Source organism: Sinocyclocheilus rhinocerous, unplaced genomic scaffold, assembly GCF_001515625.1.
Source record: "Sinocyclocheilus rhinocerous isolate Xijiao unplaced genomic scaffold, SAMN03320098_v1.1 scaffold919, whole genome shotgun sequence".
Taxonomy (NCBI): domain Eukaryota; kingdom Metazoa; phylum Chordata; class Actinopteri; order Cypriniformes; family Cyprinidae; genus Sinocyclocheilus; species Sinocyclocheilus rhinocerous.
In genome coordinates, this window is record NW_015637585.1 from 389,283 (window position 1) to 399,469 (window position 10,187).

The 10,187-nt window shown below is 35.9% G+C and overlaps 1 protein-coding gene, 1 long non-coding RNA gene and 1 pseudogene across 4 annotated transcripts in view; 1 reads left to right on the forward strand and 2 right to left on the reverse strand.

Moving 5' to 3' along the window:
- Window positions 1–1,065, reverse strand: part of LOC107749090 (helicase with zinc finger domain 2-like) — a 26,723-nt gene extending 25,658 nt beyond the window's left edge. For 2 of the 3 annotated variants that reach the window (XM_016564141.1, XM_016564140.1), the window contains exon 1: window positions 968–1,065. The gene's annotated coding sequence lies outside the window, so the exon portion shown is untranslated. Of the gene's footprint in view, window positions 1–933 lie in introns of all 3 variants that reach the window. The other variant, XM_016564139.1, reaches the window with a different exon arrangement.
- The window catches only part of LOC107749178 (uncharacterized), an 11,731-nt gene extending 5,573 nt beyond the window's left edge, over window positions 1–6,158 (forward strand). Inside the window, exons 2-3 of the long non-coding RNA XR_001640998.1 lie at window positions 4,028–4,128; window positions 6,111–6,158. This is a non-coding gene — a long non-coding RNA (uncharacterized LOC107749178). The remainder of the gene's footprint in view (window positions 1–4,027; window positions 4,129–6,110) is intronic.
- The window catches only part of LOC107749173 (guanylate-binding protein 1-like), a 26,279-nt pseudogene continuing 19,405 nt past the window's right edge, over window positions 3,314–10,187 (reverse strand).

Sequence of the window (10,187 nt, forward strand, 5' to 3'; positions counted from 1 at the left end):
TTAGCATGTTGTGCAGGGGAAAAATAAATGCGGAACTACATTCAGAAATAAATGAGTGATCAAAGGAAAATAAATAGGATGAGTTTAGCATTTCCTTAAACATTTTCCATTTGCCCACCAATTTATTTTATTTATTTGCCTACTTTAATCACATGTTTAATTATTTCTATATGTATTTAAACAAGAATTTGTGTATTTATACACACATTTATTTATTTATTTGCATATTTATTTATTTATTGTTTTTGCAGGTTTCGTCCTCCATACCGTTGAGAGATAGGATGTTTATAGGTGAACAGTCATTCATTATTTCCTGAGTGTGTTTACCAAGGAAAGGAAAGGTTTACAAAGAAAATGTGCAGTGAAATTTTGAATTTGAACCCTGCACTTTGCACGTTATAGCACCTTTTTGCACGACTTTTATGTAGCCTCTATAATAACCGAACATTTGGAGAGCCTTTGTCCTACTCGTTGTGGTTCCTTTTTCTAGTTTGTGACTTTCGGTTGGATTTACGCATCCCTTAAGTTTTGGGACGTTTTGGCGCTTCTCCGTTTCCTTAATTATTGTTAAATTTTCAGTTGAAATGTTTGAATGAACATGTTTATTTTGTTTATCTTAACGCTCGTAATGTTTGTACGACCGTTACGACAAGATAGCAACAAGAGTTTCTCATTTCTTATTATTCTCAATATTGTGAACGTTGTAAATTATAGACTACACTTCCTGTTAATGCGTCGCACCCAATGGCTGATGCAAAGAAACGACAATGTTGCACCAATAATGAAAATTCCCTTTATTATAAACCAACGTAAACAGAAAATAAGAACAGCGCGAGCTGTAATTAGACGCCTGACGTAGAAGCGGCACGCCTAAAACGGACCAGTACCCATCTTTTCCACAAAATAAAACTGCTTAATTCATTTTTAACCTACCTTTACATTTTTGAGTAGAGAAACGTGAGCTCACCTGCACTCGAAACCATCTCCATCAAGTGCACACAACGCAAAACCAACTTCATCTTCCTGAATGTAGGTTTAGTATTACCGTCGCCGCTTACTTGAGTTTCGTTTTCCTGGGAGTGAGAGGTGACTGTCATTGGTCATGTTTGCCCTTCCCTTTTTCTGTTTGCATAACGACAGAGCGTATGTAAAAAGAAATATGTGTCCGTCCATCTACATGACCGTCTGTGTACTTGTATCTGCATATATGGGGGAAGATAGCCTACTCCCCATAGGATCAATGTGGATTAGTCTACTTTTAAATTTAGCATGTGCACATTGATCAGCCATTGTGTTATATATATATAGGAAATAAATAGAAACATCTGCTAATTTAGCTGTTATAGCGCGAAATTGAAAATATTGAAAGATAGGTAGACCCCTATTGGGTTAAACTGGCCCCCAACCAGTGTTGGGGAGTAACTAGTTACATGTAGCCTAATGGAATTACGTAATTTAATTCCAAAATAAATGTAACTGTAATCAGTAATCTGTAATCATAATAAGTGTAATTAAATTAGTTACTTATGAAAATAACGATTACAAAGAGGATCTGAATATTTTCACACAAGCACACACAGATTTAATTGATTTCTTTCCCAAATTGCATTGACTGTTCTAAAATATGAGACACCAAAGTTTCAGGAGTTTAGGACACAGAATAGTACACATGCAAATTCAATAAATCTTTTATTTCCTATTTGGGTTTATGTATATGCTTTATTTTTTTAAGATCAACTGTTTATTCCAAGGCATTGTTAGATGTTAGTGTTTCTTGTCATAGCTATGCAAAGATTTGATTTCAAAAATAGTATAGCTTTTAAACTATATCTTATGATTTTAAATCTGTATTTAACCTCAGAGCGATCTCAATGTAAAAAGCTGTGCTTAAGTCTGATTCTGTGGTGTCTGTGCTTTAAAATCTAATTTTTATAATCTTAATTCAAGTGATGATTTGAAAGTCTGACAGTAATCAGTGCTGAGTTCCTGTAAGGTTAAACCCTGCCTGCTTTAAATGTTTTAAAATGATTAACAGTTGAAAACATTTGTGAGAAATTGAGAAAAGTAATCAAAAAGTAGTCAGATGTGACCCTGGACCACAAAACCAGTCTTAAGTGTCAATTTTTCAAAATTGAGATTTATACATAATCTGAAAGCTGAATAAATAAGCCTTCCATTGATGTATGGTTTGTTAGGATAGTAACAATATTTGGTCTAGATACAACTATTTGAATATGTGGAATCTGAGGGTGCAAAAATCTAAATATTGAGAAAATCGCCTTTAAAGTTGTCCAATTAAGTTTTGATATATTTACGGGAGGAAATTTACAAAATATCTTCATGGATCATGATCTTTACTTAATATCCTAATGATTTTTGAAGAAAAAATCTATAATTTTGACCCATACAATGTATTTTTGGCTATTGATACAAATATACTCATGCGACTTAAGACTGGTTTTGTGGTCCAGGGTCACAAATTAGTTTCATTACTTTAATACAGTAATTGAAATAGTTACACTTATTACATTTTAAATAGGGTAACTTGTAATCAGTAACCTATTACATTTACAAAGTAACCTTCTCAACACTGCCACCGACCTGGGGTAAGAAGCCCCCTGGATTAACTTTTATGAATAACTTTTGATATAATTCTTATTAATATTTATATATTTTTAAAACGGTCATTCATGTAAAATACTAAATCAACTATTCTATCTAAAATTGTATTTAGATTATCTAGTTTAATAATTGAATAACTGATGACAGACAAAGCAGAATCCCAGTAAAGGAGATTAATCCTATAAGCAGGCATATAAATATTTACATATTCAATTTCCCTTATTTTAATTGAAGATATGTTATTATAGCCACACTATGAATGCAAATTTAATGATTAACCTATAGGTTTTAATGAAAGTGAAAATGTCTGTAATGTACATTTTAATTCATGGAAATATTAAATAATAACCCCATTAATTACAGCAAGTATTACATTTATTGCATCTTACCCCAAAGTAATTTTATCTTAATTATATAAAATTTTATTTATATAATTGCAGCAAACCATTGCACAGAAAAAAAGAACCAGATCAGAGGTGCTCAGAGGAAAGACAATTTTATTGTAGAATATTAGAATGTTACAGTATATGCTGCAATATATGCTGTATGTTTTGTGGACCAAATTACATTGAGATGAAAATACATTATGTTACAGTATATGCTGCAATATATGCTGTATGTTTTGTGGACCAAATTACATTGAGATGAAAATACATTATGTTACAGTATATGCTGCAATATATGCTGTATGTTTTGTGGACCAAATTACATTGTGATGAAAATACATTAAGTGTTACACAACTTTTCTTCACTGTGACATGTTACACTGATCTGATGATTGTCACGATGATCTAATCTAGTCATATGACTGTGAGTTCTACTGTGCTAAGCATTTTCGTAAGTCTAGACTGATCACATATAGACTGCATTCAGAATGAACGTGATCTTTGGGCTGAGCATTCTTGTCTTCATATTGTCTGCACGTCTCAGCTTGCTGTGACGTAACCCCTTGACCCTTTCTTGACAATGTGCGGCCTATTACATAATTTCCTTATTGCAACTCAAGTACATTTTTAAAGCCAAAACAGGAACTAATAAATTAATTTTTAAAAAATCAAGTTTTTCCATCTTTCCATAACACTTCCTTTTTGCATCAACATAAAAAAAATGTTTGAGCTGGGACTACTTTTTATCCAAAAGATGGACTTTTCACTGGAAAACACACACTTGCTGTGTAGCAAATTCTATGGGTGCTGCTAACGGTGTAGAAATTACATTGTGCACTTTCAAGGGTGCATAATATATGTTCAGGATTCTCAGCTCATTTACTACCTGCTCTATAAAGCGCATGCTTTAAGTATTTAAATGCTATAAAATCAGACTCAATGGAGATATGTCAGTGAATGGAAAATATGAATCAAGGATCGTTTTGTATCAGGTTTTAACGTTTCAGTCCCTTTTTCAGGCTTTTCATCATCGATCTCTGCATGAGGAGGTTGGGAACTGTTTCTACAAGAGGGCAAAGAAATGGCATCACATAGTCCTTAAATATGCCGCCACCACCATGTGAGTGTTCCTTTTCATCTTTTAACTTCTTTATTTCTTCCTTGAGGTTATAAGCTTCGTCCTTGAAGCCTTTCTTTAGCATCTCCTCCTGCTCCTTCAGTTTGCTCTCAATGGCTCCGTCCATCTCCTGCTGCTGCTGCTCCTTCTCCTTGTTGAAGCTCTCCTGCATTTGTTTTACCCTGTCCTCATGCCGCACTTTCTCTGTCTCCATCATTCTTTCGCTCTCAATTCGTTTCTCCTCCTCTTCTTTCAACTTCTGTTTCAGCAGAGCTGCATTCTCTTTCTCTTCTGAACATTCAGTCAAGACAGAAAGAATATGAAATGACAATGATAAAATAACCTCAACCCTAAGCAATTCAGATTTAAGTGTTTAAGGTGCCTACATTCTGTGCTTCAAAAACCCTAGTACAAACGTACTATTCATTTGTTTCTCATTTTCAGTGAGTTTATTATCCATGCAGAGGATGCTGTTTGCTTCAGGTTCCCGTTCTTTCAGAAACTCTTCCAGCACAGCCTCAGCCTGCACACAAACACATCTTAGACCAGTCGTTCTAAAATCAAGTCATGCTGAACTGGATCATGAACACAATTAATTAAGATGTAAATGTACTTGAGTCACATACACTGACAAATGTGACCCTGGATGACAAAACCAGTCATAAGTAGCACGGGTATATTTGTAGCAATAGCCAACAGTACATTATATGGGTCAAAATGATCGAAATTTCTTTTATGCCAAAAATTATTAGGATATTAAGTAAAGAGCATGTTCCATGAAGATATTTTGGAAATTTCCAAATTTTCCTGTAAATATATCAACTTAATTTCTGATTAGTAATATGCATTGCTAAGAATTTCATTTGGACAACTTTAAAGGCAATTTTCTCAATATTTTGATTTTTTTGAACCCTCAGATTCCAGATATTAAAATAGTTGTATTTTGGCCAAATATTGTTACTATCCTAATAAACAATACATCAATGGAAAGCTTATTTATTCAGCTTTCAGATAATGTATAAATCGCAATTTCAGTTTTATGGTCCAGTGTCACAAATAGACACTAACGTGTCCTTACCCTTATTCCTTTGTTGGGTTCTCTGCGGTACTGCTCAACAATGGCGTCTCTGTCTCTGCAGTAGAGTTCATATCCTCCAGACTGACTGTACTCTCCATCCTGCAGCCGTTTATTCATGTCAGAGGACAGATTCTTCAGCAGATCTCTGCACTTTCTCTCTGATGCCATCTCATTCTCTTCCAACAAGTCTGTATAGCACATAGATACAGCTTCCTATAAACACATAAAAGCAGAAATAATATCTCAAACATGCATAAATACACTTATACAAAGACAGAATGTATTGGGCACTGCGTTTGTATACATTGTTGTATGAATTAGTTGTATTAATCTGATGGATGTAATTTATGAGGTCACCAGATATCAACACATTAACAATCTCCAACCTTATAATACTTGCAGAAAGCTAGTATTCCCTTCGCATTAATGTCACTGTCATTAATCTCAGATACATAAAGGCTATGATGCATACATGAGTGCACAAGTATTAGTCGCGCTTATAAATTTATAACTCACCTCCAGTTTCTTCAAGTATTCCATTTTTTCATCTTTAAATGAGCGTTTCGTGAATTTATCAATGGCCAGACTGCTGAATTTCTGGTGCTCACAGGTCAGCTTTTCTATACTGATTGGTAATGTCTTCTTCAACTGTAAAAACATAGTGTGCGTTTACTTAAAGGGTGTTTGTGCATTCACTGAAGATGTTCAAGCCAACATTGGTGGTTCTGAATTTGGAGACATATTCAAAATGCAGCTGTATACAAAGTTTGGTGTTTTGACTTGGGATGTGATTATTAATGGGATTATTACTCTGTATAGAGACACAGAGAACATGACCACATAAAAAACAACTGAACTCAATCAGAATGTGCCTCGCCTCTTCCATCCCTCCCTGATATACTTTCAGAGCTTCTTGAACAGCTGTCTGGTTTTCTAGATTTGCCAGAACAACCACTGCATTGTCCAGACAGGGCACTTCACCACTGCTGATTGTGTCTACATAAATCTCAACCAGATGCCCGAGCACTGACAACACACACAAACAGTTAAGAGTACAGTAAATGCTCCACGGTATCTTCAAACCACAGATGAAGAGTTTTACTAAATAAATGTTTAATTTGTTTATTTGTTTGATCATGCAAAACTTATTGTGAATCTGAAATGTGTTAAAGATTCAACTGAACGAAACTTTTCATTTGGTAAAACACTCACATCGGCCAGTAACTATGTGTCCTCCTTTCAGTCTTTTCACATCACTGTTGACAAACATGTAGTCACAGAAATGTCCCGTGAACTCCTGAAATTGTTGTGCAAGGTCCTGGTCTTGTAAGATCTCCAGGCGTGTCGTGTCTTGGTGCGAGGTAGCGGGAAACGGGAACACAAAACACTTCCGGCTAGGGAAATAACGCTTGATACATTCACGAGGCAGATTGTAGTCTCTAATTTTCTTACTCACACCTAAAAAGAGATTATTCAGGAAAGAGAAAGAAATATTCACCAAATCAGTGGCACTGAGTCAGTCAACATACTTCATTTGCATTTTTCAGGCATTGTTCATTTACAGAAATACATACACGAATATTCAAATAGGCTGTGAGTGCAGACAAATATGTGGTCCAGTAATGAAATAGCAATCATACCAGTTTAGTATGTAGTCTAGATTGCAGGCATCAGTAGTTATTTTAAAGACCTCACAGAACGGATATCATGGGCCAGTGAGTCTATTCGTGTTTATTTTTACAATGTTTTTAAATTCAAATTCTACTCCAGAATAGAAATGAATCCAGTAGGTGGGCAAATAATTCTTTTAACCTTCCTGTAGTTCAAATAGAGAATGGTGCTACCAATGCCAATATCATGGGTTTAATTCCCAGGGTAACCAAGAATTAATATGCTTATACTGTAACTAAAACTTATACTGTATAGCTGCTTTGGAAAACAGCTACTGCCAAATGTGTAAATGTAATTCTGTCTTTAATACCTTTCCTCAGATTAAGGGCAAATTCAATTAATCGTCATCTGTCACTTTCTTCCCATCAATTTCCAATTCCAAGGTGAAATCTCTCACGACCCAGATGAATGATGGGAAAAACCGCACAAACTCAGAATCTTCTCCTTCCTCCTCATCATCTGCTGCTTCTGTCGATCTGATCTTGATCTGCTCAGCGAGCTCAACAACGTAGCTGCAGCACATTAAGAAATAACAACATCTTGTAAAGTGTATATATATATATATGAAAGAGGAATGGGTTATGTGGTTAAAGGATACTGCAGCTTTTCCACTGCAGTGTTATCAATAGTGCCACGGCTGTTGTACACCAACGTGCTGCTGAGCAGAACAGCCAGACAGAAGATCCAGCCGTCATTCTTAGAGTCTCCCTGAAACACACAGAGTCTTCAGATCAAAGTATTCATTCAGAACCAGTGTTGGGAGTAACGCATTACAAAAGTAATAATATTACAGTAGTATATTACTTTCTGCTGTAACGCAGTAATATAACGCATTACTAATCAAATTTGGGTAATATTATTACTCGTTATACATTTTGGAAGTAACTTGCCCAACACTGTTCAGAACACAATACAACTTAATACTGTTCCTTCTGAGGTGCTAATGGCAAACTGAGACAGGGAAATTATTAGTAGTAGTTAGTGACTGTGCTCACCTTTGCTACGTCCCCAAGTCCTTCTGTGTCCAGAAGCACAAGAGTGTGTCCTTCTTTATTAGGGTGAGGGACACACCACATCCAGATGCCTTTAGTCTTTGATTCAATAGTGCTGCCCAGAGCAAAGCCTGAGACAATAACATTATTATTATTATGCAGTTGCTGTTTTCAGATGTTCTCATTTGAGAAGGACTTTCAGCATTTTCTCTCACCGGACTGTTGTCCTGCCAGGCGGTTCATAAGGTAAGACTTCCCCGTACGGTAGAGTCCCACCACAGACACCACCACCACCGGCTCATTGATCCCATCCAGAATGTCTTTGGCCTCTTTTCTCACACGCAGCCGCCTATTACAGCTCTTGATCAAGTAGTATTTCTAGTATTTTAGTCTGTGTGTAATGTCTCTAAATTTGCTGCTGTAATTAAAGAAATATTGCAAATCTTTAGGCCTGCGTAAACCACTGCATCTACATACAATTAAAGAGAAACAGCTTAAAATATCTTGTGCCTATAAGTTTCTTATTCTCTGCTCTATGCATGATATTGATTGAAAAAAATGCACTGTCACTGGCAGATCAATAAAGGAGGAGTCAAAAGTGAAAGTGTTTTCAGATTCAGTTTACACTGACAAACAACAGCTCTGTCTGTTATCTGAAACCCCCTGCACATGGGCTCTGTAGAATAATAAAACACATGTGCATGATTATTTCTTTATCTATTTAGACAGAAATTTCATTCCACAGTCATAACTCAATAACTCATAAAAACATTTTTTGTTATGGAAGCCCTTCCCATTATTAATTTGCATTTCAGTTTGAATTATAGCCTTTATACATTAGTTTCATTCCTCTGCAGTGGAATAACTGGAGAATACGTGGAGTAGCTGTTTAAGCAGTGCTGTGCTGCCCCCTGGCTACAGTATAATTTACAGCTCTTTTTATTATTACATATAGTGTTCATTAGAATTTGGTCTGAAAATACCAAATATACCAAAAGGACAGTAAAATACCAAAGGACAAATAAAATAAAACAAGATCCAAAATAATAAACTAAGAATGGTTGTTTTGATATCTCTTATTGCTTATCTTTTTATTCATATCTATGCATATGATGATATCAGTAGATTTCATAGAGTTCACTTAAATATGAAAAGCAATCTTGAAATATGGAAGGCGATTACAAACATTTGAATTACTACATTAGACTGTAGGCCTATGATTATGTGTTTTAAGAGATTTTATTTCTAATGTCTGCTTAAGTAATTTAAAGAGGAGAAAAATAGATCTTACCTCTGCTTGTCTTCTGTCGTGGATGGTTCTGACTGAAGCTCGTGTATAAATACTGAAGAGGTGGTCAGCGCCGTCTCAGAAGCCCACTCCCAGAAAGTCCGTAAAATGAGGTGATTCCCGGAAATCATGATGCTGCAGAATTGACTTCGTGAACAAGGTGAGCTATTGCAGAATAAGATAGGAGGTCTAGTCGTCCTCATCCATATGAATTTGAGGTGATTGAGTTGGTGGTCGTATATTAATTTCATTTAAATATGGATTTTGACGAACTCTTTTATTAACAAATGGGGTAGTTTTATTAATTATACTACATTTAACGTTTGTTAAAATGTTTACATATGCTGTTTGTGTGTGTGTGTGTGTGTGTGTGTGTGTGTGTGAGTGTGTGTGTGTGTGTGTGTGAGAGTGTGTGTGTGTGTGTGTGTAGCCTACTGTCGCAGCAGATGATAGGATCGTGAGCTCTCGGTTTCGATTTCACTTTCTTTCTTTGAAATTGGATGGCACGTGAGTTTATCACCTATGCCAGTTTGATGAAAGAGCCGTTGAGAGAAAGATAAAGAGACGTTTTTTTTTCTTTTTCTTTAGTGAGCCTTTATGATTTAGCAAGTTAGGCAAAGCACATCAAAACGTCCAATAATTGGAGAAGAGAAGCTAACTGCAGCCTGAAGATCTCTAAATGGGTGTGGGAAGTCTGGGAACTCCAAAACGGGATGGGAGCTCAAAAACAGGGCGTGGCTTCCTCCCATTGACGGACAGAAACATGAAAAGGGGTTCTTATTTGTGCATGGTAGAGGTCTACACGGGTCCAAAAATTCGTACCCGAACCCGAAGAGACCCGTAAATGTGCTACACTGTTATCCTGGCAACCCTCAAACTTCAGTACTAAAATTATGACGTCATGATTTCGCCCCGGCTAAGCAAGTCAGCTTATGGTGGTTTTGCTGTCTTTCTGCAAGCAATGTTCATTTCACCATGTTAATTAGATAATTTGTAATTAAATACGTATTAATGTACGTGACGTCTTGTTCGG